Source organism: Meriones unguiculatus, chromosome 1 (genome assembly GCF_030254825.1).
Source record: "Meriones unguiculatus strain TT.TT164.6M chromosome 1, Bangor_MerUng_6.1, whole genome shotgun sequence".
NCBI classification, from domain to species: Eukaryota; Metazoa; Chordata; class Mammalia; order Rodentia; family Muridae; genus Meriones; species Meriones unguiculatus.
The window spans coordinates 174,846,777-174,874,203 of NC_083349.1; the positions used below are offsets into that span (position 1 = coordinate 174,846,777).

The window sequence follows — 27,427 nt, forward strand, 5'->3', positions numbered from 1 at the left end:
TAACCAAACTTTGGGCAGGGAATCATATGAAAGAAGAGAGAGTTAGTAAGACCTGGAGAGAACAGGAGCTCCACAAGGACCAAATATATCTGGGCACAGGGGCATGTCTGAGACTGATTCTCCAACCAGGGACCATGCGTGGTTATAACCTAGAACCCCTGCTTGGATGTAGCCCATGACAGCTCAGTATCCAAGTGGGTTCCCTAGTAATGGGAACAGGAACTATTTTTGGCATGAACTCTATGGCTAGCTCCTTGACCTCCCACCCTCTGAGGGAGGAGCAGCCTAGCTAGGCCACAGAAGAGGACATTGCAGCCAGTCCTGGTGAGACCTGATAAGCTAGGGTCAGATGGAAAGGGAGGAGGACCTCCCCTATAAGTGGACTTAGAGAGGTGTAAGGAGGAGATGAGGGAGGGAGGGAATGAGGGAGGGTGCTACAGCTGGGACACAAAGCAAATAAACTGTAATAAAAAAAAGAAAAAGAAAAAAAAGAAGAGAATTTATTTGCATTGAATTTTAAGGATGAGCTAGACTTTTTAGTGGTTTAATGCTTCTACTTTTAGCCTTTTTATTTAGCATTTTTGGTGTCATGGTGAGACAATTTCTTTTCTGCTAAGCATCTCAAATGCTAGATGGTTAGACATATGAATTAAAAAAAATTAAAGAATAATAGACTTGGTTATTTTATGCTAATGAAAACAATTTCTTTCTCAGTCTTTCTTGAACTATCCTCATGTTGGGTCACAGGGGAAAAATATAATTTAAACACCAGAAACCATATAAAATAGACTCTTGGACAAGCCTGCTGTTCAATCTCTTTCTTGTGACTGCTTCACTCAGTATAAAGAAACAGGAGTTTTACAAATGAATGGTTCTGATGGTTTTGTTGCCCTCTTGCTTGCTGGGCAAAATGGACTTTGACATAATACACAATGTTTGAACTGCTGTTTACTCAACTCCATGCTCACCCAATTGCAATGACCCAAGGAGTTCCTATAGGAGTTGACCAAAGTAGACTACTTAGGGTAGATGTTGGGGAAACAGCTGTCGAGACAGGAGAATGGTTTTGAGGCCACCTGAGCTAGAACAGAGGAGCAGGAAAGTCTGGACGTCACTTACTCATCTGTTTATGCCTTCTATGTTCCTGTTTTCTCACTGGAGCCTGTCACAGTCATGGGGCAGCAGTTGACTGTCTGCCCCAGGTTACCCAAGTGTTCAGACTCAACCTCGCTGCCTGTGTCTCCTCTCCTCATCTTTAGATGCCTGTAATTAGGGAATGAAGCACCCTCCCCAATAGTGCAACACCTGGGGAAGCTGTCACCTGGATTTTTGAAGCGTTACAGTGTTCTGGAATGATATTTCAGGGTGTAAGTGAGTCTTGAGGAAGAGGCTCCTAACCCCCAATTTCATCCATCTTCAAGAATCAGGAAGGAGAAGTGCTTATCTCTTGGCTGTGGTCACAGAAAGAGGTGGTGGGGCACCAAAGAGCCATTGGTGGAAAGTGTGCTAAGCAGCTCCACAACCAGGAAGGGCAGAAACTTTAATTTGCCCATGACCCACATTCTTTTGGTAGAGGTTGTAGGTTTGCTGAGTTAGAATCTAAAGCAGCATAAGTAGCTGCTTATTTATATTTCTGTAGCTTGGGTTTTGGAAAAAAAACAAAGGCAAGTGGTGAATGAAGGAAATAAAGTGATGGTGGTGCCTGATGTGTCTTTACTTATGTCCAGACTCATTATTTAGAAAACAATCACCCAATTATAAACAATGTGTAATCAGGCTAAAGAGACAGGAATATAAATGGTGTATTATTGATATTATAAAAGATAATGGAGATGTAGATAAAATCATCCTGCCTTTAGATATCTATAACATTGGATAAATTAAAGACACTGCCAGTACCGAGAACTGATCAGTGTATGAGGCTCTGATTTATGGCTGACTAAAGTGTAAAAACTTGAATATGAACATTTATAGCATCTTTATTTTTCTCAGCTTTCAATTGGAAACAATCCAATTTTTCCTTAGTGGCGAATGAACATGCAAATTTCAATACATTAATGTGGGTGAATACTATTTAGCAATGGCAAGGGACAGATATACACAGGAAAGAATCTCAGCATGAATAAACCTCAAAACTTTATGCTGAGGGAAAGAAACTTCACATTAGAGTGGCAAACATATAATTTTAAAAATAGGCAAAAATAATATAGCCAGTCAGCAGCTGCTTAGGACTGGAGTGTGAGGTGTGGTTTAGGAACTTGCTCTTCTTTAAACTATTATTTTTTATTTACTTTACAGTCTGATTGCAGCCCCCTCCCTCCTTTTCTCCCAGTCCTAACATCAGCTCCCTCTCCATTCCCCATTCCCTATGCTTAGAGATGAGGAGGGACCCCATGGGTACCAAAGCATCCTGGTACATCAAGTTGCAGCAGCACCACAGGATTAGGCACATCCTCTTCTCCGAGAGAAGGCAGCCCAGCTATGTGAAAGGAACCTAAAGGCAGGCAACAGAGTGAGAGACAGCCCCCTTCTAATTGTTAGGGGGCCTACATGAAGAACAAGCTGCACATCTGCTACATGTATGTAGGGGGTCTAGGTCCAGCCTATGCATGCTCTTTGGTTGGTGGTTCAGTCTCTGTGAGCTATCATAGGCTCAGGTTAGTTTATTCTGTAGGTCTTCTTGTGGTGTCCTTGACCCCTCCAGCTCCCTCTATCCTTTCTCCCACTCTTCCACAAAACTCCCAGCTCTCTACCTATTGCTTGGCTGTGGGTCTCTACCTTTGTTCCCATCATCTGCTGGATGAAGCCTCTCAGAAGACAGTTATGTTAGGTTCCTGCCTGCAATCATAGCAGAGTGCCATTTATAGTGTCAGGGTTTAGCCCTCTTCCATGGGGTGGGTCTCAATTTGGGCCAGTCATTGGTTGGCCATTCTCCCTTTTTATATTTAATTTTATTTATATTTTTATTTATTACAACTTATTCACTTTTTATCTTCACTGCAGCCCCCCTCCCTCATCTCCTCCCAGTCCCACTTACCTTTCCACTTCTCCCCTTTTTCTTAGTCCTCTGATATGGGAGGACCTCCTTCCCTTCTATTTGACCCTTGCTTATCAGGTCTCCTCAGCACTGGCTGCATCATCTTCTGTGTCCTGGCAAGGCTGCACCCCTTAGGGGAGGTGATTAAAGAGCCGGCTACTGATTTCATGTCAGAGACAGCCTCTGTACCCCTTACTAGGGAACCCACTTGGAAACTGAGCAGCCAATGGGCTTCCTTTAAACAGGGAGTCTAGGTCCTTTCCATGCATTTTCCTCCGTTGGAGTATTGGTCCCTGTAGGTTCCCCCTGGGTCTAGGTATTTTGGCTCTGTTGTTCTTCTTGTGGAGTTCCTGACCCCTCCAGGTATTTATATCTCCCTCTTCTTCCATAAGGATTCTGTTGGCTATTCTCTTGATCTCTGCTTCATCTTTATCCCTGTATTACTTGCAATGCAAGACAAATTTTGGGTTGAAGGTTAGGTGAGCAACTTCCTCTTCTATACACACCTTTCAGCTTAGAGGGAAGCTTCTTAAGACACACAATGTTCTGAGGGAAGATGAAACACTCCATAAGAAGGGAAGCTCTTTAAGTTCAGGAAGTTAAGAACTCAATTTCTCCAGGAAGGCCCTAAAATTGATCTAATTTTTTAGAAGCTTCCCTCCTCATCTGATTATAAGAAGCAAGTATCCTGGAGAGACACTCTCAGACAAGCTGAGCTGCCTAGAAGAGACAGAGATGGCAGGCCACCTGAAAGAAGCAGAGAACAGCTGACCTGCTTGGAAGAGACAGTCTTCAATCTGTTGAGATGTCTGAGAATTGTGTTGTGAACTCCAGATTCCCAGCTTTCATGAGGTGTCATCCATGCTGTAGTTAGAACCTGGCAATGCAGCTATATATGAGGCATTCCTGGTCCTATCATTCTTCATCCATAGTTTTGTAAGTAACCCCAATAAACTCATTGGTTCACCAAGTTGAATTTGGTAATATCCTTACTTTGTTCTGCCATTGGTCCCCTATCTGGAATGAGTAGACATTTGCTCATGTTTCTCCTAAAATAATGTCATACAATGGGAGGAGAGATAACTTTTTATAGTACAAAACTTTTTAGGAAAATGAAATTGCCCATTTTGATTGCATTGATATATAATTTTTTAAAACTGCTGTAATGGTTACATAATATGTGTTCGTTCATTTGAATTTCAATTATACCTCAAGAAGGCACACTTGCATGTATCTGTGTACAACTATGAGAAAACTAGGATACACAATATAAAAATAAATTCCTGAAATTCAGCATAACTGGTCCAAAGATAAAACTTTAGTTGTATCTCCTGGGAAGAGATAATAACATCTTGACTGACCTAGAAAGTCAATAGATAATTTTCTAATGCTAGTCCCAGGAGCCATACACCTTATAATATTACTATCCAGTCGGACGCTTTCTGATAGTGAATAAAGAGTCCTATTTTCCACTCATCAAAGAGTCAGCACAATTGGGCCTGTCAGTCGTCTGGATAAGACCAAGTCCCCCAGAAAAAGCTATTTGATCTAGAAGAAAGTTACAACTGGTCAAAGTGCTGAGAATAAGTAACTGTTGAGTGTCCTACCCAATGCAGGACATCTGTAGCTCTTCCTCCCATGCTTACGGAAGGAGGAAGAACAGAAAGAATGTAAGAGCTGGAAGATGGGAGGAGAGCTATTAAACAGTGTCTCCTGGACATCACATGGCTTCACAGTCATGAAATCACAGCAGCTGTGGTTATTTGCACAGTATGTGCACAAGGTCTGTCCTGTCAACAGTTCATCATGGTTGGAGGAGGAGTTTGGAAGGCTCCATATATTCCTGAGGAACGGTAATAGTGTTGTCATCCTGAAAAATCTAGAATCACCTAGGAGATCTGCCTCTGGACACTTTATGAGGTGTCATCTAGATTAAGGTTTCTCTGAGAGTGTCTGTGAGATTGCTGTGATTAGGTTAAGTGAAGTGAGAAGATCCATTTCCTCGGTGAGGATTCTAGACTGTATAAAGTGGAGAAAGTTAGTTGAGCACCACAATTAATTGTTTGCTGCTTCCCGAGCAATGTCACAGCTGCTGCAATCTCCTGCGGCCTTGCCTACCTCACCACAGTTCCTCTGTGGAGTAAAACCAACCCTTCCTTCTTTGAATTGCTTTTGTCAGAAGACTTCACCACAGGAACAGGAAAAGTGACTACAACAGGAGCCAGAACAGAATGCCTCAATAATACAAAATATGGGAGAACACAACTGAGCGTGTGGGTTTCCTTTCCTGTGGATAGTCTCATGCGTCCCATAGATAGGAACACACAAGGGTCTATGCTCAATCATAGAGTTTTGCATAATTTATTTCTTTACATTGGGTCATATCTTCGTGCATATAAAATTGTTAACTAATTTTGTTAATAAATTAAAATGTGCTGGAGAGGTTGTGGAGAAAGGGGAACCCTCCTCCACTGCTGGTGGGAATGTAAACTTGTACAACCACTCTGGAAATCAATCTGGCACTTTCTCAGACAACTAGGAATAGCGCTTCCTCAAGATCCAGCCATACCACTCCTAGGCATATATCCAAAAGAGGCTCAGGTACACAATAAGGACATTTTCTCAACCATGTTTGTAGCAGCTTTATTTGTAATAGCCAAAAGCCAGAAACAGCCCAGATGCCCCTCAACTGAAGAATGGATGCAGAAATTGTGGTACATCTACACAATGAAGTATTACTCAGCAATAAAAAATAAAGAAATCATGAAATTTGCAGGTAAATGGTGGGACCTGGAAAGGATCATCCTGAGTGAGCTGTCCCAGAAGCAGAAAGACATACATGGTATATACTCACTCATATAGACATGTAATATAGGATAAACCTACTAAAATACGTACATCTAAAGAAACTAGTCAAGAGAGTGGACCCTGACTAAAATGCTCAATCCCCATCCTGAAAGGCAAAGAGGATGGACATCAGAAGAAGAAGAAAACAGGAAACAGGTTAGGAACCTGCCACAGAGGACCTCTGAAAGGCTCTGCCCTGCAGACTATCAAAGCAGACGCTGAGACTTATAGCCAACTGTTGGGCAGAGTGCATGGAAATCTTATGAAAGAAGTGCAAAATAGTAAGATATGGAGAGGACAGGAACCCCACAAGGAGAGTGACAGAACCAGAAAATTTGAACACAGGGGTCTTTCCAGAGACTCATACTCCAACCAAGTACCAGGCATGGAGATAATCTAGAACTCCTGCACAGATGTTGCCTATGGCAGTTTAGTGTCCAAGTGGCTTCCATAGTAATGGGAAGTGGGACTACCTCTGACATGAACTGATTGGCCTGCTCTTTGATCACCTCCCCCTGCGGGGGGAGCAGCCTTACCAGGCCACAGAAGATGACAATGCAGCCACTCCTGATGAGATCTGATAGACTAAGATCAGATGGAAGGACAGGAGGACCTCCCCCATCAATGGACTTGGGGAGGGGCATGCGTGAAGAAGGAAGAGGGAGGGTGGGACTGGGAGGGAAGGAGGGAGGGGTTATGGGGGGATACAAAGTGAATAAAGTGTAATTAATAAAATAAAAAATAAATTAAAACATCTCTGCTTCTACTCATCAAACTATATATTGTCCTTCCCAGAAATTTTACTTGTGGTTGGGGATCGTCCTGACCAGTCTTACCCACATGACGCTTTGTCGCTCAGGGATGTTGTCTTTTGTGTCATCAACACTTGTAAATAAAAATAGATTTTATGGTATTTTTTTTTTTCAATGCAGTTTATTCAGGAACCTTGAACAATCATCTGACCCTGGGGAAAGCCAGCCCACAGCTTAAATAGCCTCTGGGTAGCCAACCCAGGTGTGCCACGTGGGCAATGCAGATAGGTCCACATACATGGAAGCAAGCTAGATCCTCAGCCTTAGCCAAATGTGGAATTGTTCGTGACAGAGAGCACTCACCATCGGGAAGGTGGAAGGCGGAAACCAGCTCCATCTTTAAGGCATAGCATTCCGCAGCTCTCTACAGTTCCCCCTTTTTGTTTTAGACGCATCAGGCAAGAGTAGAGGTCTGATCTCTGATATTAGAAATAAATTGGGACTTTGTATCGATGTTCATTTAGGTGTCATCCACCCAAAGAGCATCAGACCCGGCCGATACCTTTTTCTCAGAGTCGGGACCTGGGGCATCAACCCGCATGCAACCAGACATGCTCTTCTCTGGGTCCAAATTTTTGTATTAATTAGTACAACTCCGTTTTACTAACTAATACTCTTCTTGGACCCAAGTCCTTTAAAAAACAATTCTGCTTTGAAGAATTTTGTGCTTGGCAGCTCTCTAGTTCCTTTGCAGCAATTTCTGCCACTTAGTTGATTGAACACTGACAAGAAAGGGAAAAGTTTCTTTCGCAAACACCTTGACTGACAGGCAGAAACTTTCTGGCATCATTGCCTTTTAGCATGTCAACATAAAGTCTTCCAGCTCAATTTCTGTCAGTCTAGCTCTGTGTAGCTCATACTGCTTTTTGTTTTATTAAAGTGAGACTAAGATGGTTGCTTATCTAAACTCTGATGAAGTATTTCAGATAGTAAAAAAGAAGAATCCCTAAACTTACAGGTTTGTGATGAAAATATTTATTGCACAATATTTATGTATAATTCTATTACACTCAGTGAGTTCGGAGGCATTGAGTGTACCCATAATTGTCGATGGAAGTGTTAATGTGCACCAAAGCTACAGGTCTTAGAACTCACTGTGAAGAAAGTTTTTTTTTTTATCTTTTTTAAAATTTTTTATTAATTACACTTTATTCATTTTGTATCCCCCCATAAGCCCCTCCCTCCTCCCCTCCCGACCCCACCCTCCCTCCCTTTTCTGCATGCATGCCCCTCCCCAAGACCACTGATAGGGGAGGTTCTCCTCTCCTTTCTGATCTTAGTCTATCAGTTCTCATCAAAAGTGGCTGCATTGTCCTCTACTGTGGCCTGGTAAAGCTGCTCCCCCCTCAGGGGGAGGTGGTCAAAGAGCAGGCCAGTCAGATTATGTCAGAGGCAGTCCCTCTTCCCATTAATATGTAACCCACTTGGACACTGAACTGCCATGGGCTACATCTGTGCAGGGGTTCTAGGTTATCTCCATAAATAGTCCTTGGTTGGAGTATGAGTCTCTGGAAGTTCCCTGTGTTCAAATTTTCTTGTTCTGTTGCTCTCCTTGTGGGGACCCTGTCCTTTCCAGCTCTTACTATTTCCCACTTCTTACATAAAATTCCATTCACTCTGCCCAACAGTTTCCCATCAGGCTCAGCATCTGCTTTGATAGTCTGCAGGGCAGAGGCTTTCAGAGGCCCTCTGTGGCAGGTTCCAAGGTTGTTTCCTGTTTTCTTTTTCTTCTGAAGAAAGTTTTGATCTAATTGAGACTTAAATAAAATCATGAAATACTCAAAATAAAACTGAAACGAAGTGAAGCGAAATCTATATGGGAAGATAAGCACAAGAGAGATTTAGCTCAGTTATTTTCAATTCATCCTTAAGTTCTTAGTAACATATTTTTTCCTTATTCTTGAAATTTTTACCACCTTGTCCCCTAACATTTTATAAATACAGCTAATAGTTGCTAAGTAAACATTCACTGGGGAATAATTTAATCTGCATAAACAGCTGCACATGATGATCACTTTTGAGTGAGGAGGACACTGTCCCTTAAAAGTGAATGAACTGACAGATTCGTTCGCTTAGGTGTAGAACATACTTTGGATTTATTTTCAGATTTATTTGCTTCAAGTTCTTGCTGCCAGCTTGCTAGACTTGTTTGTTTTAATGTGTTTTTCTCCTGGCTGATTTTTTTTTATCACTTGTTACGTTTTGACATTTTTGACTCATTTCTCAGCGATTGACTGTTTTGTCTAAAGGTTCTTCCTTGAAGCTGTCTGTCACTTTTCTTTGGTTGCCTCTAGTCATGTGTGAGTAAGTGCTCTCTTTTTGTGTCGCCTTTACATGTACAGGCCAGAGGATGATGCCAGTGCCTTCCTCTAGTGTTCTCCCCTTATTTTTTTTTGAGATCAAGTTTGATCTGGAGCTCGCACTTTGGGTAGACTGGCAGGCCAGTGAGCTGTGAGGGTCTCCTTGTTTCTATGTCAACAGCACTGGGGTTAAGGATGTGCTTTGCCCTGCACAGCTTTGACTTGCACACTGAGGATCTGGACTCAGGTCATTGTTCTAATTTTATTTCCATATCTGTGATAAACCACCTTGACAAAAAGTAATAACAATTATGAAATAGGAGCCCAATAATAAAGAGAGTGACTGTCGAGAAATATGATTTATGGAAAAAAGTTGTGTTCATCTTTGTATCTAGGTTCTAGGATGACTATAAGACTGACTCTTAGAAACTTCCCAAAAGAATTTTGCTACGTATGGAAGAGTATAATTAAAAGAAAGTCTTTGAATTAAGTATACAAACACGAGAGTCTTCCATATAGAGGTATTAAAATCATAAAACAAATCCTTAGGTGCTTAATCTAGCTTTAGAAGGTTTGGAGGTCACTGGCGATGAACTCTTCCCCTCAAAGTAACTTTGGACTCTATCTCCCATTTCCCTGGTAACTCACTAATTTTAAAGATGGGAAAATACCACAATTTCACTTTTTTGAATTTGAAATATCATGTGAAGGAGGGAGGAAAGCATCATTATCACTTCCTCCCCCATTTAGCTTTAAAATACTTTGTGAAACTGGGAAGTGAAGGTAGCAGGGATTTGTTGAGGTCCATTATGGAAAGGCTATTTTCTCCTGATAAAGCACGGTATTTTACAGATTTATTATTACTTAATGTTTACCCTTAAATCTTTTACATATATGTTATATGATATTTGGTCACAAGAATGGGATTTGAATCTCATCTCTGTCCCTAGTGGAGTCATGCTGTTCTAAATACCCTAAAGATCACATGATTTCAAAGACGTGTTATTGTCCCCTCCCATGAGTTAATACAAATGGAGCTGTCAGTCGTGTGTACAAAAAAACAACCCTCAAAAATTTGCAGCTTCAGGCCAGGCTTAGTGGTTCATGCCTTTAATTCCAACACTTGGGAGGCAGAGGCAGGCAGATCTCTGTGAGTTCTAGGCCAGCCTGGTCTCCAGAGCCAAAGCTACATAGAGAAACCCTGTCTTGAGAAACCAACCAACCACCGCCACCCCCACCACCAAACCCTGTAACTTCAAGAAATATGGTATATCCGAAAACATGATGAAAAGTTGAGAGGAATAACTACCCTCTTAATGATTTAATACCTTACAAATCTATTCCCAAAGGCTCCCCTGCTTCACTGAAATCTTCTTTCTTCTCTGCTTATTTTTTGAGTTCTAACTCTGCATGTATACTTTATTTTTATTTTCTCTCTTAGTATCTTAAAAAAAAAACCAGCTTGACAACTTTTTTTATAGAATTAACACTTTTTCATATGACCCAGAAGTCTCACATGTGGGTAGTTGTGTTAGAAAAACGTGTTCACACTACATCTTGGTTTTGTTTTTGTTTTTGTTTTTGTTTTTTGAGATAGGGTTTCACTCTGTAGCCAAAAAGCTAATTTTGCTTGCCAAATGTGGTGGTTAATATTGGAAGCATGGAAAAATCTAGAATCATCCAGGAGACAAGCCTCCAGCATGCCTGGATTACCTAGATTAGATTACTTGAGGTAAAAAGACCCACTTTAAGAGTGAATAGATTAATTCTATTTATTTTCTCAGACATTAAGGTGTGGCCATGAAAATGAACTCCTGTCTGATGCTATCTCTTCTCTCTGGCCAGGTTGCATTTTTTCTTCTTTTTGCTATTTTCTTTTTCCTTTTATGAAAATAGATTCTTTTTCACATAATATTTCCTGATTACATTTTTCTCTTTCTCGACTCCCAAATACTTCTCCCCTCTCTCTCATCAGAATCCACCTCCTTTCTTTTTCTCATTAGAAAACAAATAGCCTTCTAAGGGATAATAATAAAATAAAATAAAATAAAATAAAATAAAATAAAATAAAATAAAATAAAATAAAAGTTAAACCAAAAACTGATATGTTGGAACAAGACAAAACAAATAAATAGAAGGAAAAGAGCCCAAGAAAAGGCATCAGGTATAGACAGGTATAAACAGGTATAGACGTAGAGACACACTCATTCACATACTTTGAAATCCCATAAAAACAGTAAACTGTAAGCCATAATATATATATGTATATATATATATGAACTGAAGGGTAAAAAGAGAGAAAAATATGTAAATGAAATAAAATAAAAATAAAAAATTGAAAAATAAGATATAATTATAAAAAAAAAAGCCCTGACATGACATTATGAGATAAAGACCTCCAACGATGCTGTTGAGTTCCTTCTGTTGGCCATTTACTACTGGGCATGGGGCCTATCCTTAAGAGTAGTTTGTCTTCCCAGTGAGACTTCTTTGGAGAAAATGAAATTTTCATTTGTAAGTGGTTATCAATTGGAGGTAGCTTCTGGGTTCAGGACGGGGCTTCAGGACCCCCTCTGGTGCAGACCTGTGCAGGCGCTACGCCTGTTGCCCCAGTCTCTCTGAGTTCATGTGCGCACCAATCTTGTTAGTTTAGATGGCTTTGCTTTCTTGGTGTCCTCTATCCCCTCTGGATTTTATACTCTTTCTGCCTCCTCTTCTTTAGGTTCCCTGATCTCTGAAGGGAGGGATTTTATGGAGACAACCCACTTAAGGCTGAGTGTTCCAAGGTCTCTCACTGTCTTTCTGTATTTGGTTCCATCGGCAGACGGAAACCTTTCTGATGATGGCTGATCAAGGCACTGATCTAGAAAGCATTAGAATGTCGTCAGGAGTCATTTTATTGTAACCCTTTTCATTTTTGACCAGTAGCATTTGTTTTTCTCCTGGGTTTCTTGGTTATCTAGTCCCAGGTTCTTGCTCACCCCAAGCAGTGCTGGGTATGGGTTCCATCTCACGGAGCGGGCCTTAAGTTAAAACAGATTTTGGTTGTTTTCTCCCATAAGCTTTATGCTGCTATTGCTGTAGTATATATTGCAGGCTGGACACCATTGCAGATCAAAGCATTTGGGACTGGGTTAGTGTTTATGTTTCCACTTTGGTAGGGTGTAGAATACCTTTCTGTAGTAAATATACTAGAATGTAGGGGTAAAGGCTCTAGGAAGCCTGTACTTCTTTTTATGAAAGGCATAACCTTAGAGTGTTTAGTGGTTGGTTCCCAACTCTACTTGCAGTCCGTGGTCTTCCAGAAGCCTAAGAGCATGTATGCAAAACATGTTATATAATCCAATGTTGAAATAACATGTAGTTTAAGCTAAAACAAATAAAAGAAGGAAGTCAGTTTCCTTAGCCTCAAGCTCTGGAAGCTGGCAATATCGCAGAAAAGGAGAACATGTCAACCTAGTTGATTTTTGCTTGCTGCTTGTACTGGAGCAAGTCATTAGGTAACATGGCTTTAGAGAAGCCTGTCTGAAATTCTTTTGGAAATGAAGTTGTCATGGCAACTGTCTCTGAAGCAACAGACAAAATCCCCTCAGAGCTTCCAGAGAACCTCCAACGTCTTCTCTGCACTTGGATCGGAGGAGCCTGCCTTATGCGCTTATTTTAATTTTGTTTTAATGAATTACCTTTATCTTTCTTTTTTGGAGTGGGATTGGAATCTTTCATATTCACTCTGGGATGGGGGCAATTCTGATGAAGGATTGCCATTGTCACTATGAGCCAAGAGTGAGCAGGTTCTCACTGATATACACATATGGTCTCAAAACATACACAGACCAGTGTGCCGTGATTTTAGGAGAAGATGGACTTCTGTTTTTCTAAAGGTTTGTCAACTTCTCCAAGACCACTTCTGTCATTATTTTGGAACAAAACCATGCTTAATCTTGTTGCTGAAACTTACCTAAATTCAGAGATTTATTTCATGCCTATGTGATCAGTCATCTTTAAATATAATACAGTCTGAACAGCAGCAATGAGCCAACTCCCCACAGAAAGCTTTACTAGTCCCTATGTTTATATTATTTATGAAGTCACTTCTTGAAAACAGTTTGACAATATGTGCATCACCTGCTGGTGAGAGGCAAAGCTGGCTGTTGTCAATAATGTACCTTGAGTTTAAGGAGCTCAGTGGGATTAACTGAGGATTCTGTAGTGTATTATCTGGGTGCTCTGGCATTTTAAGCAGAGAGGGATAGGTCTTCCTTATGAAGGTGCTGCGAACAATAAGGATGACAGAATTATTGGTGCATTGCTGTTGGACACTTTGTCTCCACATGAGGTACCTGGTCCAGATGTGGTGTTTTGCGTATAGTAAGCACTTCAGGAAGGAATAGCAAAACCACATTTTCCCATAGTCCTTTGTTTTTAATTGTGCATATAAAGAGGCAACTTGAATGAACAAACATTATTAGAAGCCACATAATGTATTATCAAGGCTGTATGTGTATATGTGGAGGAGGGCAGACTTTTGACAGCGGATCTGTGAGCCCTCTGCAACTAGCTCCCTGAGATCTCTAATCCAGAGCCAAAGTCCTCAGACCCCTGCTCACAATGCCAGGAAAGTATGCTATTGTTTTGTGTAGAAGTCTCAGGGAAAAGGAAGGATCAGAGAGCATGTTCTGCAGTTCAGCCAGGGAAGCGAGAAAAGCTAGAGGTTTTGATCCTAAAAGCAAGGAGGTAGAACAGATGGGTAGGAACTCCACCTTATTCTTCTCTCAGAGTTATTTGTGTCCAGAAGCTGTAGAAAGAAGCCATTTGGCTATACACTGAAAGGGGAAGTGGATGCCTGACCCACAGTGTCTTGAAGAGACTAGTTAGAATGTGAAAGAAGGGCTCTGAAGGTCAGAGTTCACCCACTGCTCTATCTCACTAGCTTTGAGGCTTTTACAAGTTGCTTAGGCCCAGAGTCCTCACTGGTAAAATGAGCAGCATTGTAATGCCACAGAGCATTAGACACATTCAGTAGCTATTTCTCTTCTTTTATCTTAGCTTTTAATGAATAGTTTCACACATTTATGCAACTGCTATTATCATCTAATAATTACGGTACAGGACAAGACTTTGGGTTACACAACTTCATCCTCATGCTCTGCTTACTATGATCCCCAACATGGATGGAAGGCCTGGACAGGGTCAAATGGCTTCCATTTCTGTAGACTCACTCTAGAGAGGGGTCTCAGATTTTAACCAGTTTCATCATGTCTGCAGAGGGAAGGGATTGCATAAGAGGGGATTCTAATAAAAGTTTGTGTGTCTAAATTGTCTCTCCTCTCTCAGTTGCTACTCTGTCTAAATTGTGAGGACCCTCTCTGTTGTATCAACCTTTACTCTTCAAAACAAATTTCACTGAAACAGTTCCCAGGATAAAAGCATTTGGGAACCATGGAAACAGAAAGACAAGAACAGGGAAGGGCCATATTGTCGAAGCTCTGCAATCTCTGGATGCTGTTTTCAAGAATGAAGAGATTGGAGTTTTCTCTCTCCTTGTTTCTCTCCTTGAACCTTCTTGGGGAGAAGGCTATCCAGGAATGCCTCCTTCATGAAAGTTTCCTGCCCAGGTTTCACTGACCTACTGGTCAGTGATCTCATTGTCTCATTTCCTTTTAACATTGTCTTTCGGAGAATTTTAGGTTTTAATATTATTCCCTGAAAGCTAATGAATCTGCTTCAGATGATTTCCTTTGCAGGGTGTATGGTGTATGACTAAGCTTTTCTTTTATTGTCTGAGTCCTTCACACTGTCAGTAAGTAACTATCTGTAAAGTCCTGGTGTACTTGGGCTTCATCGCTTTTCAGATCTGTTTATGTCACTAGTTTCTTGGGTATATTGACAATGACCAGTTTTGGAGCTATGGCATGCATAGGAAACAGTGTTTTCTGACCCTTTTTCAGGTAGTCTCATCAGTCACTAAATGTGACATAATTTTTCTCTTTGAGCTGCCCTGTACTAGTTCTTTTTTTTTTTTTCCCCTTCAGATTACCTCACACTGTTTTAATTGGGAAGGGGGAACCATGTTCACTCCTTAATCATGGACTTCATGTATTTCTCATATGCTTCTTCACTCACTAATTCATCGAGAGCTGAAGGATCACAAAGGGTCATTTTGATCAGCTAATCATCTTCATAAGAGGATTTGTTGACAAGCCCAGGTGTTCAGACCCCACGCCAAACCAGGAAGGAAGGTGTACCATTCCTGGGCGTAATGCAATTTCAGGTCAATTCTTGAAGTGGATGGTGTAGGCTTAGATTTTTCAAAAACCTACTTTATTTAGGGTTCTTAAATGACTCTACCTCCCTTCAAACTCACTGACCAAATGTAGAGGAGAAAGAAGGTTATTAGGAAAAGGGGGTTGTGGATCTTTTCTCATAGTTCCTTGGGGAGTTCAGCTCTTCCTTGCCTAGATACCAGCAGTCCAGTCAAATAACAAACACCCAACAGTAACAGGAATGAATAACAGAGGCATGATTCAGCAGAAACAGTAAGACTCTTTTTTTTTCTTTTAAATTTAAATTTACTTTTTATAACTTACTCACTTTGCATCCCAACTGTAGCCCCCTCCCTCATCTCCTCCCGGTTGGTTCCACACCCTTTCTCTTCCCCTTTCTTCTGCTCCCCTATTTCTCAGAAAGAGGCCTGCTGAATCACCACAAGTCAGTGAAAGTGCCAAGGCTCAGCCAGAGTGCCATGAGAAGTTCTCTGGAGCCTTTCTCTCTGAGAAGCGAAGTGTAGAAAAATGAAGACTGGCGACTGGATATGAACTATTGTACAGCACAGCGATGCGAAAGCGACTCTGTCTGTGGGCTTCGGTGCATATTCTCTGAGTCCTCACAAGGCTGTTTGTTCCAGCTGGGGAAAAACAGTGCCCCTCGCAGGAGAGGGTCCAGCAAAATACCGTGCACCCTCTCACATGCCTGTTTTCAGTTGACCAAGATCATGTGGCCAGTTTGTTTTCAACTGAGGATGAACTGAAACATTTACACATCCCACATTTGGAACCAAACCAAACCAAAACACATAAAATATACCAAAACTGTCACTATAGGATGCAGCAAGCCCCTTACTCCAACATTCCAACTCCAACAATGTATTTAATATAGTGTTCTTGGATAGAGGATATAATAGATGTTCAGCTGATGAGAGCAGATACCACATTTGCTTTTAGCCGAAAGGCCAAGAAGCAAGCTGCAATAGCTCTTACACCAAGAACAGATTTTTTTAAATTTTTTTTTTCATTCTGCAGCCACCGGCATTGAGGTTTTTATTGCTGCCTGCTTGATTTCTTTCTTTCCCTGTTCTGTCCTCTCCTGTTTCCACCATCCCCCAATCCTTGTTCTTTTCTTTTCTTCTCTCCCTTTGCAGCCCCCACTTCATTTTTTCTAAAGACTGTCTGTGTAACTTCAGGTAGCCTGGAGCTTGCTATGCAGAACAGGCTTACTTCAAACTTGTGATGACCCTTCTGCCTCTGCCTCCTGTTCCAGGGTTGTAGGACTATGCCACCACAAATGGTTTTGTGGGTTTTTTTTTTTTTTATTTCTTATATTCTGCTCCTCTCCCAAATTATTTCACATCAGCTCCCCAAAGAGTCAGTTTAAAAATATAGTCTAGTCAGTCCCAGATAATTAGTTTTCCCTCTTCTTTGGGTGAGGAAGTTTTATGTACCTCAAACTTCATTAAACACCTGGGATGGGGGAAATTGTTTTCTCTATTCTTCACCACTGCTGTGTCCACATTTAACTTATTAATCTGAGGAATAAAAGTGTCAAAGTCCCTGAACTCCCTTTAACAGAGTATCTACTCTTAAAAAGGGGTTATTTTATTGAGAGAGAGAGACAGAGACGGAGACAGAGACAGAGACAGAGACACACAGAGAGAGAATGTGTGTGTGTTTGTGTGTGTGTAGTTCAGCAATCTGCTGAGGCCAGAAACCCCCTGAAACTGGCCTTTACAGATGGTTGTAAATCACCTGATGTGGATATGGGAACTGAATTGTAGTCTTTTGGATGAGTTGCACTTGCTTTTAATGGCTGAGCTATCTTTCCAGCTAGAATATACATTATTATGGCCTTTTTTTTTTTGGTTTGTTTTTGAAACCAACTAAGGGATCTAAAAAGAATTTTTTCCATTACTGTGGATTTTATTATAGTCATAATTTTTTTCAACAAGTAATCAAGCTCCAGTGCCTTTTATCTTATATGCAGAGAGAATTTTTAAACTTTTTCTGTTAATGGATTTATTCCTTTTTATCTTTATATTTTTTTTCTTATTTTTAAGATACAATTTTTATAATTACAGAATAATTGATGTTAAATGTGTTTAGGAATCATTTTAATTCACCTCTTTATGTGACAGGGTAGACATACTTTGGAGATTAAGATTTTTGCCTGTTAACTAAAAATACCTGGTGCTGGCATTGGAAGTCTGAGTTGAATCCCAATTTATTATGGTTTTTATTACAAAGTTTTTTTTTTTTTTTTGCTTTCTTTTTTCCTTGGAAGATTTCATCTCACATTCCAGTTGACCTAACACATTTAAGTAATTTCATGTTATTTTTCACAGGATAATTTTAATATATCACACTTTGCAGGAGCGTAGGAGGTGAAATATTTTGTTGAGTTGGCCTTGGTAAAGTGACAAGATTGATATTGGATGAATTTGTAATGTGTGTGAGGGAGGAATGTTTGGTTTTATATAGGAGTAAACATGGTGTCCTTTGACTTGGTGGGTGGAGTTCTAGTGAGACAGTTTAGTAGAATACACCTTCTAAAAGAGAGGCATATGATAAGGAATGTGTATTAAAATATATGAAGAGATCAATATATAAAGAGGTCCTTCGAACAAAATAGGGTATTGTTACTGCTCTTGCCCATCATAACTTGATGGTAAGACCCTATTGCTGAAGACATCACACAGTTGGGACACAGGACATGCCAAAAGCAAACTGGTTCTGACTGAGAAGCTTTCTTCCTGCTGCTTTCATAGAAGGTGCTATTCAGACTGCTGGGGCAGAAGAATCATCAATAGTCTTACCCAACTCTAAATCCCGGGAGCTGTAGTAATGACAACTGGGCAAGATACAACCACGAGTGTGATCATGAAATGAATGTTATGGAGCAACAAACCACTCTTTGATGGCTTACTCCATAGGAGAAAATGGATGCTTGGTACCGTATTTGGCCAAGAACCTATGGCTGGAACGTTCATAGACTCCCAGGGTGAACCTGTTACAGGTATTCTGGCAAATGGACATAGCATTGAACCAAACTTTAAATACACAGCCGCATATGTAGATTATTGTAGCTCATCAGAGAAACTTTCTGTGAAATAGACAGTAATTAATGCAGAAACTCACAACTTGTCCAATATATGTGATGACTGTGGAATTCTCAGCTCCAAATGACACATCTATATCACACACTTCCCTCTAAGGCTCGGGAAACATTGTAGAAGAGGGGGCAGAATATCTGGGAGGACCTGCATAAAACAGTGTCTTCTGGGACAGGACTGTTGCAGTCATGAATTTACAGCATCTGTTGTTGTCTGCACAAGACCTTCACAACATCAAGCCAGTCAACATTTCATCATGGAAGGGAGAGAGGCTGATGAGCCCTTATGCCTACCTGAGGAACTATTGACAGTTAATGGCTGTAAAGTCAATTTTCTTTAAGGCTGTGGCCAATTGTAGATTAATCACCAGTCAATGGAGGGTCCTATACCCATACACATATAGACAGCACAACCTGAACTCAATGAGTTATTAAAAAAAGAAGTGAATGAAGCTTTGGTGGGGGAAGTGGAAGGTAGAATTGGGAAGAGTTAAGGAGAGGAGTAAATATGATCAAAATAATACTAGTAGGGTAATATATGATCAAACACATTGTATTCATAAATGAAATTCCTAAAGAATTAATAAAACATGTTAAACAATAAAGAATTACTAAAACACATTAAACACATAAAGAAAACTTATATCTTGAAAGAAATAAAAATATACAGTTAAGTCCTCCATAATGGTTTGAGTAGTTTTTCTTTATCATGGTAGTATCTTTGACAGAAAGCAATTAATGGAATAAGAAGGTTTAGTTTGTGTGGTGGACGAGAGAGCAAGGTAGAGGAAGGAATATGGGGAGGGATAACTAAAACTAAAGACATTTTCTTTTTTTTGTCATTTTATTTTTTTTACGTTCTTTTTTTATTAATTACACTTTATTCACTTTGTATTCCCCCCTAAGTCCCTCCCTCCTGCCCTCCCAGTCCCACCTTCCCTCCCTCTTCTTCACGAATGTTCCTCCCCAAGTCCACTGATAGGGGATGTCCTCCTCTCCTTCCTTCTGATCTTAGTCTATCAGATCTCATCAGGAGTGGCTGCATTGTCATCTTCTGTGGCCTGGTAAGGCTGCTCCCCCCTCAGGGCGAGGTGATCAAAGAAAAGGCCAATCAGTTCAGAGGCAGTCCCTCTTCCCATTACTATGGAAACCACTTGGACACTGAACTGCCATGAGCTACATCTGTGCAGGAGTTCTAGGTTATCTCTATGCCTGGAACTTGGTTGGAGTATGAGACTCTGGAAAGAACCCTGTGTTCAAATTTTCTGGTTCTGTTGCTCTCCTTGTGGAGTTCCTGTCCTCTCCAGATCTTACTATTTCCCACTTCTTTCATAAGATTTCCATGCACTCTGCCCAACAGTTGGCCATAAGTCTCAGCATCTGCATTGATAGTCTGCAGGGCAGAGCCTTTCAGAGACCTTTGTGGCAGGTTCCTAACTTGTTTCCTGTTTTCTTCTTCTGATATCCATCCTCTTTGCCTTTAGGGATGGGGATTTAGCATTTTAGTCAGGGTCCTCCCTCCTGATTAGTTTCTTTAGATGTACAGATTTTAGTGGGTTTATCCTATATTACATGTCTATATGAGTGAGTATATACTGTGTGTGTCTTTCTGCTTCTAGGACAGCTCACTCAGGATGATCCTTTCCATGTCAGACCATTTACCTGCAAATTTCATGATTTCCTTATTTTTTATTGCTGAGTAATATTCCATTGTGTAGATGTACCACAACTTCTGCATCCATTCTTCACTTGAGGAGCATCTGGGCTGTTTCTGGCTTCTGGCTATTACAAATAAGGCTGCTACAAACATGGTTGAGCAAATGTCCTTTTTGTGTACTTGATCCTTTTTTGGATATATGCCTAGGAGTGGTATGGCTGGATCTTGAGGAAGTGCTATTCCTAGTTGTCTGAGAAAGTGGCAGATTGATTTCCAGAGTGGTTGTACCAGTTTACTTTCCCACCAGTAGTGGAGAAGGGTTCCCCTTTCTCCACAACCTCTCCAGCATGTGTTGTCACTTGAGTTTTTCATCTTGGCCATTCTTATGGGTGTAAGGTGAAATCTTAGGGTTGTTTTGATTTGCATTTCCCTAATGGTTAATGACGTTGAACATTTCTTTAAGTGTTTCTCTGCCATTTGATATTCCTCTATAGAGAATTCTCTGTTTAGCTCTGTTCCCCATTTTTTAATTGGATTCCTTGGTTTGCTGCTTTTCAGCTTCTTTAGTTCTTTATATATACTGGATATTAGTCCTCTGTCACATAAAGGGTTGGTGAAGATTCTTTCCCAATCTGTAGGCAGTCATTTTGTTTTGATGATGGTGTCCTTTGCTTTGCAGAAGCTTTTCAGTTTCATGAAGTCCCATTTATTGATTGTTGCTCTTAGAGCCTGTGCTGTTGGTGTTCTGTTCAGGAATAAAGACATTTTCACAATGAGCAAAACTGACATCAAGATAGACGAATAGAAGCAAAAGTATAGATAGAGATGAACACACATAAGTTGGGATATTTATTTTTTTTATTAATTTTTGAAGAATTTTGTTTTAATGTTATTCAGCTCCTCCCTCACTCCTCTCAGCAGTATTTTTTCCCTTGCTCACCCAACTTTGTGTGCTTCCCCCTGCCAATTAAGTGCTGCTCATATAGTCTTCAGTGTGTGGTCTTCTACAGGAACATGGTTGATCTAATAGGGAAAATGCTCTTGAAGAACACTAACTCTTTTTCCTGGCAACTATCGGTTGCCAACAGCTCCTTGGATAGGGGTTGGGCTTTGTGCCTACCTCCTTTTCCATGATAGGATTTGGTCTGGTTTGAACTTGCAGAAGGCTGTGCATGCTGTCATATTGCTGTGAGTTCACATGTGCAGCAGCCCTACCGGGTACAGGGGACAACCTTTTTTTAAATTAAATTTTTATTTTTTTATATTACAGTTTATTTACTTTGTATCCCAGTTATAGCCCTCTCCCAATCCCATCCTCCTCCCTTATCTCCTCCCTGTCCCTCTCTAAGTCCACTGAGAGGGGAGGTATGCCTCTCCTATCATCTGACTACAGGGGACAGTATTTTTTCTTTTTAAATTTTTTTTAAATTAATTAATTCAATTTATATATCACTCATAGGCTGCTCCCTCCTCTCTGCCCAGTCCCACCTCCCTCCTGCATCCCCTCTCTCCTATTCCTCAGAACAAGGAGCCTCCCTACCCAGACAACCCAGTTCATCTATTCACATGAGCACTGAGTTCCTCTTCCTCTCCTGTGGCCTGGTAGGAAAGTCCCATCAGAGGGAAGTGATCAAAAAACTGGCAACATAGTCCGTGTCAGAGATATTCCCCAATCCCCTAACTAGTGGGCTGACATGAAGCTTAAGATGCCCACCGGGCTTATGTTCTTGGGGTCTGTGCATTATAGTTGTCTATCCTGTAGCCTCGTAAGGAAGTCCCATCAGGGGAAGTGATCAAAAAGCAGACAACAAAGTCTGTATCAGAGATATTCCCACTCCCATAACTAGAACATTGTAGTATGTCTATCCTGTATTATATGACTAACATCTGCTTATAAACAAGTATATACCATCTGTGTCTTTCTGGGTCTGTGTTACCTCACTCAGGTTGCTCTTTTCCAGTTTCATCCATTTGCCTGCAAAATTCATGATTTCCTTGTTTTTAATGGCTGAGAAGTATTGTATGCATTCACCAGATCTGCTGGGAAGGTGGGGTATGATATAATGTCCCATTTAGGACCGAGCATGCTACAGTCTCTTATTCTCTGCACCTTGCAGTTGTGGTTCTGGGTGTTAATCACTGCCTATTGTCATTGAAGTTTCTCTGATGAGGGCTGAAGCGTTTACTTAATCTATTGACATAACAATGAGTCATTAGAAGTCAGTTTAGTACTGTGTCCATCTAGCATCATAATCACAGTAAGTTCACTCCTAGGGCCTGTGATCTGTTTAGCCACATGTTCTTGGACCAACAGTCATCCAAGCCATGTGAGTTCATGTCAGAGGCAGTCTCTGTTCCCCTTACTAGAGAACCCACTTGGATACTGAGCTGCCATGGGCTACATCTGTGCAGGGGTTCTAGGTTATCTCCATGCATGGTCCTTGGGTGGAGTATCAGTCTCAGAAAAGACCCCTGAGCCCAGATTTCCTGGTTTTGTTGCTCTCAGGTATGAGTTGCATCTTTTGGAGCAAACCTTAAATCCAAACAGAAAGTGGATGGTTACGCTCATGATAATTATGCCATTATTGCATCTGTGGGCATATCTTGCCCAGCCAATCCGCTAAATGTAAAACCCTCCACCTTTATTCCCCTTTATCAAGTTGTTTTGGTTATGTTACATTAGATCCTTAACATTTTAATAATTTTTAGTTAGCCCATAAATTTCTAAACCTCCCCTGCTCATATTTTGACAAAAACTGCCTTAAATATATGAAGAGTAGGCATTTTATAATCTCCTTATAAATAAATGGGAGTGACTACTTTAATTTGTTTAATGTAGCAACTCTTAAGATATTTCAAGTTTCCAAATGACAACCAAAGAACAAATTTTTGTGCTCTTTTGTTTTACATTTCTCTTACTATGAGAAAGATAGAGATTTTTTTGAGTGTTCATGGCTACTGAATTCTTACATGTATTTTTTTTTTAATCATTTGCTCTTTTACTTCTTAGATTTCTATTCTTTTGTCTTCATTTATACGTTAGGGATGTTAACTTTTAACTTGAGGTATAAGTTACATGTATTTTCTTTTATTTTGTGGTTGGCTTTTGACTTGTCTTTTATTGCTTAAAAACTTGATTTTGATTAAATTTATTAATATTTTATAATTCTGATATTTTAACCACAGTTAGAAATGCCTTATAGCTTCTTAGCTTATGAAGAGATTGATTCACTTAGATTTCTATTCTGTTTGTATCATTTCGTGTTTTTAACAGAGAGATGTCTGATTTATTTATAAGTTTTACTGATGTGCAGTATGACTGGATCCAGCTTTATCTTTTTCATATGTTATTCACTTACTCCATTGCCATTTACAAAAATGTCCATCTTTTTCTAATTTTGAACTCCTACTTTTATCACATAGTAATGTCAAGGAAATTGGGCTGTTTCTGAGTTTTCCATCCTGATTCATTGTTCCATCAGTCTACCAGTAAGCCAATCTCACCACACTGCTTTGACTGTAGAAACTTCATTAGGTTCTCATATTGTTAGGGTAACTTCCCACATTTTCTTCTTTGGGGGGTTTGCTGAGTGTTCCTGTGTACCTGTAACTTCTGTAATTAATTTAATTTAACTCCAACAAAATGTCTGATAGATTCATTAAAGATCTTTTCTTAAGTTGATGAGTATACTAGGGGTAGGGCTTCCACACCTCTGTATTTTGAAGCTTCTCTGTATTTTGAAGTGTGATACAGCTTCCTATTTTTTTCACACTTGTACCAGAATCATTGACAATGTTTAATAATTCACTTTATTTCTCTTTTGCATACGTTTTATTGGCGTTATGTTCTGGAATGCTATTATCGTGACTGTAATGAGCGTCTTAGTTTTCATTAGGTTTTCTGTTTGTTATTTGGTTATATGAACTATACTAATAGATATATTTTAGTTTTATACTTTGTAATATAATTTGTCATTTATGGGGATTTTTATTTTTAATTTTTTGGTTGACATAATAACTGTGTTTATGAAGTTCAATGTGATGTATCAATTCATGTGTTCATTGTATAATGATCAAATCAGGGTAATTAGCTTAATTGTCACCTTAAACGTCCTTATGTCTTTATGGTAAGTACATTTAAAACATGGTAGACCAGGCTGGCCTCAGACTTACAGAGATCCACCTGCCTCTGCTTCCCGAGTACTAGGAATAAAGGAATGCACCATGGTGTTCAGCTTTTATTTTTGTCTTCTAATTAGGAATGAATTTCAAATTAAGTTGCAACTTTTTGATCTAAGATTTCTTTTTTGGTTAGTTTGGATCAGAAATGTCCCCTACAGACACATATGCTAAGGTCTTGGTTCCCAAAGCATGAAGCTTCTGGGATGCAATGGAATACTTAGGATGTGGGGCCTAGTTGGAGAGAGTTTGGGCCATAAATGTGTGGCCTTGAAAGGGATGTCAGGACCCTAGCTCCTCTTCCTTTTAATTTGATTCCTCGTTGCTGGGAGGTACATAGGCTACCTCTGTGCTTCTTCCATGGTGTTCTCAGCAGCTCATCCCTTTATCCCCCCTGCCAAAAAACAAAACAAAACAAAACAAAAACCAAACAAACAAAAAATAAAAAAACAACAAAAAACCAACCAATCAACCAACCACAATCACATATTCCCAGTGACCATGGACTTAAACTTCTGAAACCATGAATAAAAATTAATCTTCCCTCTTTCAGCCATGGGGTGGAAGTAATCACACTGTTTGAATTCAATTAATCATTTAATTACTTGTTAGTGAGTCTTCCACTTTTGTATAACTGCAAGATCCCAGCTGGCTGTAAGAAGCAAAGTTCCCATGCACCCTCCACTCCCTTTCTCCCACTGGTATGGTTTAGCAACACTTCAGTACAATATAACAACCAAAATATTGCTGTTGGTACAGCCAACATACATAACAATTCATTGCCGCAGGATCCCTTGTTTCCATTGCCTTTTTATATCACACCTTCCTCCTCCAAGAAGGAGCACATTATTCATGCACATGGCAACTTGGGTGAATTTCAATAGAAGTATGCCGTGTGGAAAAAAAAAGCCAATCTCACAGATTAAATACTGTATGATCCCATTATATAACTTGGTTGAGAAGAGGAGAAGATAGAAATGAGAAGCATGTTAGTGGTTGTCTGAACTGAAATTATACCTACTCTGCCCACTCACCTTTTAAACACTGCTTTCCTTCTAATTTTTATGGGAAAAATATGTAGCATTATTTAAGAAAGTAAATCTATATAAACAGCATCATCGTTTAGTTAATACCATGTTTTGGAGGAAAACATTTTTAGCAATTGAGTATAATTTGATATTTATGTGCACTTAAAATGCAAAAATTATGGAAATATGAAATAATTACTGAATAGAAGTATGAATCATTCATATAGTGAACTTATGCCTTAGCCAAAATAATGGAGAACATGTACTGAATCTTGCCTTCCAAAGTGAGGTATATTTAGAAAAATGTCACTGTGGTTACGTGTGATCCTTTCCTGCTGTCTCTGTGCAGAACATCACTGCTTACATAGAGCCAATGGTAAGATGACATTTACTCCTCTCTCTTTTCATGCAATGGTTTTGAGTCTTCTTTTGGGGTAAATTTCCATTGTTATTTGATAACATAGAATCTGGAAGCTTTAAAGGTTGTAGTCATTTTTACTGAAAAAGCCATCACTATGAAGCATTTTGCTCTGGAGAGGGTATAGATACTTTAACTGAGTGATTGCCATGTACCTAGACTGTGGCAGGGAGCCTAAATAGGGATTCCAGCTTCAACTCAGCCTTGCTCTCTAGGCTGGGTCTAAAGAGGTTTGTGCTTCATCTTGGGATGTGCAGTCTTTTTGGGAAATAAAATTCCACACAGAAGTAAAAACATGCTATTACAGAGATGTTTAGGTGAGTGTTTGAAGGAGATGTATCTGGGTTTACTTTCAGGGTTCTGATATATACAAATATAAAAGAAACCCTCCTTTATTTATCACTCTGTGGCCCAGGCATCATAGATGGATGGTACTTTCTTCAGTTGTAGATGATTTTCCAGGCTCAGACTTGTCTTGAGATCATGGTCCCCATCAAATTCTGTTGTCCAAATACCTGTTTGATAAGCTGGTGTTCTTTTATGGTCCTGTGCTTATGACTGACCATCTTTATCTCAGACAAACTATTTTTTTTTATCTGTTCTGGTACCTAAATGCAAAGTTTATCTTTTTATTTAAATTAGGTAAATGCACTTATCCCATTTCACTTCTTGGGTTCCAGCACTATATCAGCAATTTTCAAATTTTAGTGCACATAGTAGCCACCTCCTTATCCATGGGGATGCATTTCAAAGCTTATCCTATGTACAAATATCTTTTATAAAGTTCAGTTTATAGATTAAGCACATTGAAAGATTGACAACAATGACAAAATATTGAACAATGAAAACAATATACAATTGCTTCTTGGAATCCATGAAGAGTAGTTCCACAACCTGTCATGGTTATCAGAACCCAGCCTTGCCTTGAGCTCTGGAGTTAAGTCTCTTGTACAAATGGTACAGCATTTTGGATATAATACATGCAAAACTATGTGCAAAATATCCTGTTTAATTTAAACCATCTCTAAATCATTTATGATACTACACAGCATATAAATGATATATTAAGTGTAGATGTTCAAGGTCCTTTTAAGGATATTTTTTTTATTTCATGGACGACTGACTTTACATACATAATCCACATAAGAAGTAGGAGACTGAGTGCACAACAATAAAACTTACTTTAAATTTATAAGTTGATTAGTCATGGACCTTCATAGCTGGTATTTTTGAACAATTGTTGACCACTGGTAACTGAACCTATGAATACAGGTGTACTTCTGTAATGGGATATCTGGCAGAACATCTGAAATGCAGATTATGGATTCCCCCTCCGGAACTCCCCCCTCCAGTTTGGTAGGATTTGAGCGGTACTTTGGAACAAGGTAAAAAATTATCATTTTGTGTGTAATTATGTACATGTGTAGGTGCGCATTCTGTGGCACACATACAGAGGCCAGAGGACAAGTGTTCCTTCTCGATGTGGGTTCGAGGTATTGAACCTAAGCTGCCAGGTTTGCATGGCAAACATCTTTACCAGCTGAGCCATTTTGCTGGTGTGGACGTAAGAATCTTTATTCCTAGAAAGTTCCTGGGTAACGCTTCTGCTCTGGAAGCAGGGTCAGAACCCAGTTACCAGTCTCCTTCAGTCACATGGCAGCCATTCCCCGTTACCCACTCACCTGCTACTTTCTATAACAATTCCTGTGGGTTAGAGGTATACTGACTAAACAGTGTTTTTGTGTTTAAAGAAATTATGGTATGTTCT

At 39.8% G+C, this 27,427-nt stretch overlaps 1 non-coding gene across 1 annotated transcript; it reads right to left on the reverse strand.

Annotated features, from left to right (window-relative positions):
• Nucleotides 1–16,043: 16,043 nt before the first annotated feature.
• On the reverse strand, nt 16,044–16,236 carry LOC132651551 (U2 spliceosomal RNA). Its single transcript, XR_009589161.1, has one exon. It is a non-coding gene; the product is annotated as a U2 spliceosomal RNA (small nuclear RNA).
• Nucleotides 16,237–27,427: the final 11,191 nt, after the last annotated feature.